General features: G+C 41.8%; 1 protein-coding gene across 3 annotated transcripts in view; it reads right to left on the minus strand.

Moving 5' to 3' along the window:
- Positions 1–9,922, minus strand: part of LOC118401424 (putative ferric-chelate reductase 1) — a 29,572-nt gene extending 19,650 nt beyond the window's left edge. For 2 of the 3 annotated variants that reach the window (XM_052475153.1, XM_035798909.2), the window contains exon 1: positions 8,823–9,119. The gene's annotated coding sequence lies outside the window, so the exon portion shown is untranslated. Of the gene's footprint in view, positions 1–8,822; positions 9,120–9,853 lie in introns of those variants that run through there. The other variant, XM_035798910.2, reaches the window with a different exon arrangement.
- Between the last annotated feature and the right edge of the window lie 464 nt (positions 9,923–10,386).

The raw sequence follows: 10,386 nt of genomic DNA on the forward strand, positions 1-10,386 counted from the left end.
TTTTTTTATTTCACCTTTATTTAACCAGGTAGGCTAGTTGAGAACAAGTTCTCATTTGCAACTGCGACCTGGCCAAGATAAAGCATAGCAGTGTGAACAGACAACACAGAGTTACACATGGAGTAAACAATTAGCAAGTCAATAACACAGTAGAAAAAAATGGGCAGTCTATATACAATGTGTGCAAAAGGCATGAGGAGGTAGGCGAATAATACAATTTTGCAGATTAACACTGGAGTGATAAATGATCAGATGGGCATGTACAGGTAGAGATATTGGTGTGCAAAAGAGCAGAAAAGTAAATAAATAAAAACAGTATAAAAACAGTATGGGAATGAGGTAGGTGAAAAAGGGTGAGCTATTTACCTATAGACTATGTACAGCTGCAGCGATCGGTTAGCTGCTCGGATAGCTGATGTTTGAAGTTGGTGAGGGAGATAAAAGTCTCCAACTTCAGCGATTTTGCAATTCGTTCCAGTCACAGGCAGCAGAGTACTGGAAGCATGGACTTGTAAATGACCTGGAGCCAGTGGGTCTGGCGACGAATATGTAGTGAGGGCCAGCCGACTAGAGCATACAAGTCGCAGTGGTGGGTGGTATAAGGTGCTTTAGTGACAAAACGGATGGCACTGTGATAGACTGCATCCAGTTTGCTGAGTAGAGTGTTGGAAGCCATTTTGTAGATGACATCGCCGAAGTCGAGGATCGGTAGGATAGTCAGTTTTACTAGGGTAAGCTTGGCAGCGTGAGTGAAGGAGGCTTTGTTGCGGAATAGAAAGCCGACTCTGGATTTGATTTTTGATTGGAGATGTTTGATGTGAGTCTGGAAGGAGAGTTTGCAGTCTAGCCAGACACCTAGGTACTTATAGATGTCCACATATTCAAGGTTGGAACCATCCAGGGTGGTGATGCTAGTCGGGCATGCGGGTGCAGGCAGCGATCGGTTGAAAAGCATGCATTTGGTTTTACTCGCGTTTAAGAGCAGTTGGAGGCCACGGAAGGAGTGCTGTATGGCATTGAAGCTCGTTTGGAGGTTTGATAGCACAGTGTCCAATGACGGGCCGAAAGTATATAGAATGGTGTCGTCTGCGTAGAGGTGGATCAGGGAATCGCCCGCAGCAAGAGCAACATCATTGATATATACAGAGAAAAGAGTCGGCCCGAGAATTGAACCCTGTGGCACCCCATAGAGACTGCCAGAGGACCGGACAGCATGCCCTCTGATTTGACACACTGAACTCTGTCTGCAAAGTAATTGGTGAACCAGGCAAGGCAGTCATCCGAAAAACCGAGGCTGTTGAGTCTGCCGATAAGAATTTGGTGATTGACAGAGTCGAAAGCCTTGGCGAGGTCGATGAAGACGGCTGCACAGTACTGTCTTTTATCGATGGCGGTTATGATATCATTTAGTACCTTGAGTGTGGCTGAGGTGCACCCGTGACCGGCTCGGAAACCAGATTGCACAGCGGAGAAGGTACGGTGGGATTCGAGATGGTCAGTGACCTGTTTGTTGACTTGGCTTTGAAGACCTTAGATAGGCAGGGCAGGATGGATATAGGTCTATAGCAGTTTGGGTCCAGGGTGTCTCCTCCTTTGAAGAGGGGGATGACTGCGGCAGCTTTCAATCCTTGGGGATCTCAGACGATATGAAAGAGAGGTTGAACAGGCTGGTAATAGGGGTTGCGACAATGGCGGCAGATAGTTTCAGAAATAGCGGGTCCAGATTGTCAAGCCCAGCTGATTTGTACGGGTCCAGGTTTTGCAGCTCTTTCAGAACATCTGCTATCTGGATTTGGGTAAAGGAGAACCTGGAGAGGCTTGGGTGAGGAACTACGGGGGGCGGAGCTGTTGGCCGAGGTTGGAGTAGCCAGGCGGAAGGCATGGCCAGCCGTTGAGAAGTGCTTATTGAAGTTTTCGATAATCATGGATTTATCGGTGGAGACCGTGTTTCCTAGCCTCAGTGCAGTGGGCAGCTGGGAGGAGGTGCTCTTGTTCTCCATGGACTTCACAGTGTCCCAGAACTTTTGGAGTTGGAGCTACAGGATGCAAACTTTTGCCTGAAGAAGCTGGCCTTAGCTTTCCTGACTGACTGCGTGTATTGGTTCCTGACTTCCCTGAACAGTTGCATATCACGGGGCTATTCATAAATATCATCCTAACCAACTTCCCCTCTAAATACACCTCTCCTGTCTTCAACCAAGATCTCAGCGATCACTGCCTCATTGCCTGCATCCGTAATGGGTCAGCGGTCAAACGACCTCCACTCATCACTGTAAAACGCTCCCTGAAACACTTCAGCGAGCAGGCCTTTCTAATCGACCTGGCCGGTGTATCCTGGAAGGATATTGATCTCATCCCGTCAGTAGAGGATGTCTGGATATTTTTTTTAAATGCCTTCCTAACCATCTTAAATGAACATGCCCCATTCAAGAAATTTAGAACCAGGAACAGATATAGCCCTTGGTTCTCCCCAGACCTGACTGCCCTTAACCAACACAAAAACATCCTATGGCGTTCTGCATTAGCATCGAACAGCCCCCGTGATATGCAGCTGTTCAGGGAAGCTAGAAACCATTATACACAGGCAGTTAGAAAAGCCAAGGCTAGCTTTTTCAAGCAGAAATTTGCTTCCTGCAACACTAACTCAAAAAAGTTCTGGGACACTGTAAAGTCCATGGAGAATAAGAACACCTCCTCCCAGCTGCCCACTGCACTGAAGATAGGAAACACTGTCACCACTGATAAATCCAACATAATTGAGAATTTCAATAAGCATTTTTCTATGGCTGGCCATGCTTTCCACCTGGCTACTCCTACCCCGGTCAACAGCACTGCACCCCCAACAGCAACACCCCCAAGTCAACAAACAGATTACCGACCATTTCGAATCTCACCATACCTTCTCTGCTATGCAATCTGGTTTCAGAGCTGGTCATGAAAGCACCTCAGCCACTCTCAAGGTCCTAAACGATATCTTAACCGCCATCGATAAGAAACATTACTGTGCAGCCGTATTCATTGATCTGGCCAAGGCTTTCGACTCTGTCAATCACCACATCCTCATCGGCAGACACGACAGCCTTTGTTTCTCAAATGATTGCCTCGCCTGGTTCACCAACTACTTCTCTGATAGAGTTCGCTGTGTCAAATCGGAGGGTCTGCTGTCCGGACCTCTGGCAGTCTCTATGGGGGTGCCACAGGGTTAAATTCTTGGACCAACTCTCTTCTCTGTATACATCAATGAGGTCGCTCTTGCTGCTGGTGAGTCTCTGATCCACCTCTACGCACACGACACCATTCTGTATACTTCCGGCCCTTCTTTGGACACTGTGTTTAACAACCCTCCAGGCAAGCTTCAATGCCATACAACTCTCCTTCCGTGGCCTCAAATTGCTCTTAAATACAAGTAAAACTAAATGCATGCTCTTCAACCGATCGCTACCTGCACCTACCCGCCTGTCCAACATCACTACTCTGGACGGCTCTGACTTAGAATACGTGGACAACTACAAATACTTAGGTGTCTGGTTAGACTGTAAACTCTCCTTCCAGACCCATATCAAGCATCTCCAATCCAAAGTTAAATCTAGAATTGGCTTCCTATTTCGCAACAAAGCATCCTTCACTGATGCTGCCAAACATACCCTTGTAAAACTGACCATCCTACCAATCCTCGACTTTGGCGATGTCATTTACAAAATAGCCTCCAATACCCTACTCAACAAATTGGATGCAGTCTATCACAGTGCAATCCGTTTTGTCACCAAAGCCCCATATACTACCCACCATTGCGACCTGTACGCTCTCGTTGGCTGGCCCTCGCTTCATACTCGTCGCCAAACCCACTGGCTCCATGTCATCTACAAGACCCTGCTAGGTAAAGTCCCCCCTTATCTCAGCTCGCTGGTCACTATAGCATCTCCCACCTGTAGCACACGCTCCAGCAGGTATATCTCTCTAGTCACCCCCAAAACCAATTCTTTCTTTGGCCGCCTCTCCTTCCAGTTCTCTGCCGCCAATGACTGGAACGAACTACAAAAATCTCTGAAACTGGAAACACTTATCTCCCTCACTAGCTTTAAGCACCAACTGTCAGAGCAGCTCACAGATTACTGCACCTGTACATTGCCCACCTATAATTGAGCCCAAACAACTACCTCTTTCCCAACTGTATTTAATTTATTTATTTATTTTGCTCCTTTGCATTATTTTTATTTCTACTTTGCACATTCTTCCATTGCAAAACTACCATTCCAGTGTTTTACTTGCTATATTGTATTTACTTTGCCACCATGGCCTTTTTTGCCTTTACCTCCCTTCTCACCTCATTTGCTCACATTGTATATAGACTTGTTTATACTGTATTATTGACTGTATGTTTGTTTTACTCCATGTGTAACTCTGTGTAGTTGTATGTGTCGAACTGCTTTGCTTTATCTTGGCTAGGTCACAATTGTAAATGAGAACTTGTTCTCAACTTGCCTACCTGGTTAAATAAAGGTGAAATAAAATAAAATAAATAAAAATTCATTTGCACACATTGTATACAGATTTTTTTATTGTGTTATTGACTGTACTTTTGTTTATCCCATGTGTTACTCTGTTGTTTTTGTCGCACTGCTTTGCTTTATCTTGGCCAGGTCGCAGTTGTAAATGAGAACTTGTAAATGAGAACTTCTCAACTGGCCTACCTGGTGAAATAAAAAAATTAACTAAACATTCATATACGCATGTATTACTAGCACAGATGTAAACAATCTCTCTTATCTGAATAACCGTCTGTTAATGGAGCCAAAGGTCTAACAATAACTTACACAGAGACTCAACTTACGTATAAGTTGTTCAGGAAACCTAAACCTGATGCTAAACATTAAAACTTACTTCATATATGATGCTTTCGCCAATTGCGAAAAGAGATCGTTGAGATGTGGAAATATTCTCTCTTCTGTATGTTCTTCTTATTCATCTGTATCTTGCAAGCAATGTTATAATTATCACTTCCTCGTCCTCAATTTATAAAACGTCAAAATAAATGCTTCTTTCAACAAGGGGCTACTGCCAGTAGCGAATTACATTTTGGGGTGTTCAGTGCCACCCCGGACACACCTCTGGCTCCGCCCCTGTTTGTAAGCTCATCGTAAGTAATGGAAATTAGTTTAATAATTGATGTTAATATAATTCATGAAAGCACACCATTGAATATGATCAATCAATAAAAATAAAAACATATCAGGCATTATAGGAATGACCCTTCAGTACATGCCTGTGGTGCTGCGTGTGTGCCATTGAGAGTGGGCCGTTGCCCGAGGAGAGAGAGTGCAACATTTCAGCAGCAGGTATGAAATAATGACTGAGACTAACAACTTGCTGTGCATAGAGCTCCCCTGAAACATGAATAGTTGCAAGACAATTTCACACTCAATTCGTGGAAATATGTACAAAAAGTTTGTCAGCAGTTTTGGTGTGTTTTTGTGGAGCCTACATTACACAATTTTCTTCAATGCATTTAATACAAGGCTCCACTTTTTTGTTTACATTACACCATTTCTTTCATAATGCATTTTACATGAGGCTATTTGAAATTTTATGAGGGTTGCCAGACTGGAGACAAAGACATCATTATTTTTATTTTTCGGTATCGATAAAGGTATTTGATTGGGGAATGGGGATACACATGCTCACCTTGTTTGTATTCATGTTATAGCCAACTGTCACGTTCTGACCTTTTTCCTGTGTTTTGTATTTAGTTAGTATGGTCAGGGCGTGAGTTGGGTGGGCAGTCTATGTTTGTTTTTCTATGTTTTGGTTATTTCTATGTTTCGGCCTAGTATGGTTCTCAATCAGAGGCAGGTGTCATTAGTTGTCTCTGATTGAGAATCATACTTAGGTGGCCTGGGTTTCACTGTGTGTTTGTGGGTGATTGTTCCTGTCTCTGTGTGTGCACCAGATAGGACTGTTTTGAGTTTTCACATTTCTTGTTTTTTTGTTAGTTTGTTCATGTGTACCTTTACGCATTAAAAAAGAACCATGGACAATTACCACGCCGCGTATTGGTCCTCTGATCCGTTTCGCCTCTCCTCTTCGGAAGAAGAGGAGGAAATTCATTACACCAACTTTGACTTTTGTATTAATTATTTTGTATAAAATATTTGTGTTTATTTACATCCAATGGGGTTTAAGATAAAGGGAACAGTGGTATAGGAGAGTATGAAATGAAAAAAAAAAAGCCTTGATTCTAGGCCGTAGAAAATCCTACATCCATCTCATTAGATCAGAACAGGATGTATCAACAGTGATTCATATTACTGGTTTGCATCCTAAAAAAAAGGATAGTTGTGTTTTGCTGCATAACACACTTACATTATTTGTCTACCCATATGATGTGGATCATTGTTAGGTTATTGATATTTAAGCTTCCGTAACAAAATAACACCATGGTTGTAATAACACTTTAAACAGGTCCTTTGTAAATGTGTAGAATGTGTTCGCTTAACGTATGTAAATTCAACAGTTACACAGGATTTTCTTCTGAATAACTGGTCAGGGCATAACACTTTCCATTCAGCTTCATGCATCTTTGCTGCAAGGCTTAATCACACCTTAACTGAATAATTCTGTCACGCCCATTGTTGCTTATCCATTGTTCACTCGACATATCAATGTAATTACACCCAACACAATGTTGAAAAACAGAATGCTTCCCATTGCTAGATCACAGAACTAGACGTGAGCTGGACGTGATCCCAACACTGCCACCAATGTAGAGGAAGAAAGTGAAAGCTGCAACAGGGACTCTAACCAGGGCTCATACATTGAAAAGTGAGCACTAATGGCTGTTGCCATGAAAGCGTAGTAGGCCTCTGGGCAGACGCAGTAGGCCTATAATGCTGGCTTATGCTTTGTTACAATAGCCTAAGTATATAAAATCACTGACACGGCTGTAATAATTATCATGAAATGACCTTGTCAGCCAACATAGTTCTTTATATTATATGTACCTGTTTAACTGCATTGATATGGCTTAATTGATCTTAGTCCAGATTCATTATAGTTGCAAATACCATGCAGTTGCACCAGGGGAATTCTGTTTCCCTATATTTATTGATAAATTTCCTATCATAAAGTTGTGACCCCATTCCCCAATCAATACCTTAATTGATACCATACAAAAAAAATGGACAAATACATATTTTTACTCCAGTCTGGCGACCTTCATAAGATCCGACATAGCACCAGTTTCGCAGTATTAAGAGAAAACAAGCATAGAAAACAGCATTGGCATTAATAATATAACTATTTTGGTGAGAACCTGGTTGATTAACAATATTGGGTTGTTAACACATTTTTAAAAATTACATATAAATAAATGTGTGGGGGGGCAGTGTAGAACACCATTGAACAAAGTACATTGCTCTAATAACTTTCAAATGATTATTCTGAAGTTTGCCCCCCAACAAATTATTTTCCTATGAATGAAATCACACAAAAATGTATGTTATCCTACCAAAAATGCACAAAATCTGCTGATACACTTTATGTATATATTTGCACGAATTGAGTGTGCAATTGTGTTGATATTTGAGCCTTATATATAATAATGTCTAGTTAGATACTTTGCTTTGAAGTAGCCTACCTTATACATTTGATTCCTGATTTATTGAATGAGGGAATCATTTTATAAAGACAAAGGTATTTAGTAAGGGTGGCAACCATCCTCCAGGAGAGCTACTGAGTGTGCAGACTTTTGTTCAAGCCCTTGTCTAACCACAGTGTGGCCTAAACATCAGCTGCTCAACAGGACCTTGATAAGCAGACTTGGGTGTTTCAGGGCTGGATGAAAATCGAAGCCTGCACGCCCAGAAGCTCTCCAAATGGAGGGTTGACCACATGTTGACAATATATGACTAACAGTGCAGTTCTATTTGGTGGGCTAAGTGCTTTGATCAAGGGCACAACGCAGGAGGTGGTAAGTCTATGTGGGATCAGACACAGCAGCTTTCCAGTGTCAACAATGCTTACTATTTCATTTGGGCTATAATAATAGTCATAGAGAAATAATTAACAGTGAATAATCAGAAGTCACTATAGCATAATGTAATTTGTGAATTTCAGTGAATGGACTGACATGTAAAAAGACAGCTCCTGCACTTATTCCATCCCAAGTCAAGGACTGGGTGGCACTTGGAGACAGTCAGTGACAGTATGTTACACAGTCGTGCAAAGTACTTAAGTAAAAATGATTTAAAGTACTACTCAATTCGTTTTTTTTTGTAACTGTACTTTACTATTTATATATTTGACAACTTTACAACTTCCCTACATTCCTTAAGAAAACAATGTACTTTTTACTTCATATTTTTTCCCTGACACCCAAAAGTACGCTTTATATTTTGAATGCTTAGCAGGACAGGAAAATGGTCTAATTCACCCTGGTCATCCCTACTGCCTCTGATCTAGTAAACTATGTCAGTGTTAGGGCGTTCCCTGGCTATAATTAAAATTAAAAAACAAGAAAATTGTGCAAATTCTGGTTGGCTTAATATAAGGAATTTGAAATGATTTATACTTTTACTTTTGATATTTAAGTATATTTAAAACCAAATACCTTTAGACTTACTCAAGTAGGATTTTACTGGGAGACTTTCACTTTTACTTTAGTCATATTCTATTAAGGTATCTTTACTTTTACTCAAGTATCACAATTGGGTACTTTTTCCACCACTGATGTTACGGAATGTAACCAAAGATATCTAAGGCCGATAACAGAATGTAGAATGGACTAACGGAATTATCACCGTAAAGAAAAGTGTTTTATTTATTACCTTGATTCAGGAAGGAGCGAAGTACGTCGCCAACGCGCGGACTGAAAATGTAATGCCACTACACTAGTTTGATACGTATCAGTGGGGATTAGAAGTCAGTATACACCAATACACTGTCATTTCCGGTCACAACTTGTTTACGTGCGGTTTGTTGCTAACCTTACTTTGCTACCTGCCAATTTTACGGTTTTTACTTTTTAATGGCCGTTTATATTTCATTTTTTCCCCCTCGCTCGACTTTTTTCATTCAATATTTTGAACCCTGGACGCTTTATTTGGACGTGGTTCGTCAGGACCTCCACCAGCCGAAGCTAAGTAGTAACATTAACATGATGCCTTCTAATTGCAGTCGCTGTCCTCATAATATACAGAACGATCGCATTATGGCAAGGATAGCTGTGCTGCAAGCCCAGCTTCAGACGCAATAGTTAGGCAAGGGTAATTTAAGTGTAGGAAAGGATGTGCCACCAGTAAGTACAGATAGTAGTATAAATCCCCTCGCACAGTCCGCAGCCGGACCATTTTCTCATGGCTTCTGGAAGGAAATGCTGTAGAAATGCTCAACAGGTGTCGCCCATTCAGCCGACAGAAACTTTCAACCGGTTCTCACCATTAAGCAGCGAGTCGGGAGTCAGAGGCCGAGCCTTCTCTGGTCTCAACTCCTCCCGTTACGGGGTCTGAGACGCCGAAGCCTCCCAACATTAACGTAAACTCGTACATCGCCTTGGTCCGTACAATTGCCCTTATTTTAGCGCCCCCAAAACGCAATACTTCCAGATCAACTGTCATGTCAATACCATTTTAAAGCACAATTTCTCCCCTTTCCAACATAATCAATTACATGACCTAAATGCTGCCCGTTTCTGCATAATTCAAGCAGGCAATGAGCCCCGTACGTGTGATAGTGCGAAGGAGAGATATTGTGTGGGAAAATTGTTTTTTTTCACTAGATCTGTCCCACTTATCACCTTATCGCCTCTAAAATGTAAATAAAACACTATAAAGAGTTTATATAATGTATCATTACATACCTATTTGAAGGTTTGTGTCGAATTTGAATCAGGTTTTTAGGGCGGCTTTGAGAATGATGATCGCATGCAATGATGACGAAACAAATGACTAGGTATTCCACCCTTACCCCAGTCACTGTCCATTTCTTGTTTTTAAAGGATGATAGAAGTGCTACACCTGGTGGAGAGAGATTGTCAGACAGAAATAGTTGCTTTATGCTTGCTGTATGTTACGACATGACACGTCAAGATGTAACGGAGGGTCAGTTTTTTAAAACTTTTCTCCAATACTGTAGAGCAATTACCATGTCGATCAACGCTTGAATAGAACCCTAGTTCACACCCCCGAATTTGACATCAACACAGTCGCTACAGTCCCATTAGTTTTCTTTGTAGCCTCGTTTGAATGTTGCGGTTGCACACATTTGTACGGAATGGGGTGAGTTTACGTTAGCTCTGACCAATTGAAAACCCTAGACATTGGCGACTTCATTACCCGCAGTATTAGACTTAAAACGAATCAACCAGCGATCATACTGTTTACCAGGGGGCAG

The sequence above is a fragment of the Oncorhynchus keta genome, chromosome 22 (assembly GCF_023373465.1).
Source record: "Oncorhynchus keta strain PuntledgeMale-10-30-2019 chromosome 22, Oket_V2, whole genome shotgun sequence".
Classification (NCBI taxonomy): Eukaryota; Metazoa; Chordata; class Actinopteri; order Salmoniformes; family Salmonidae; genus Oncorhynchus; species Oncorhynchus keta.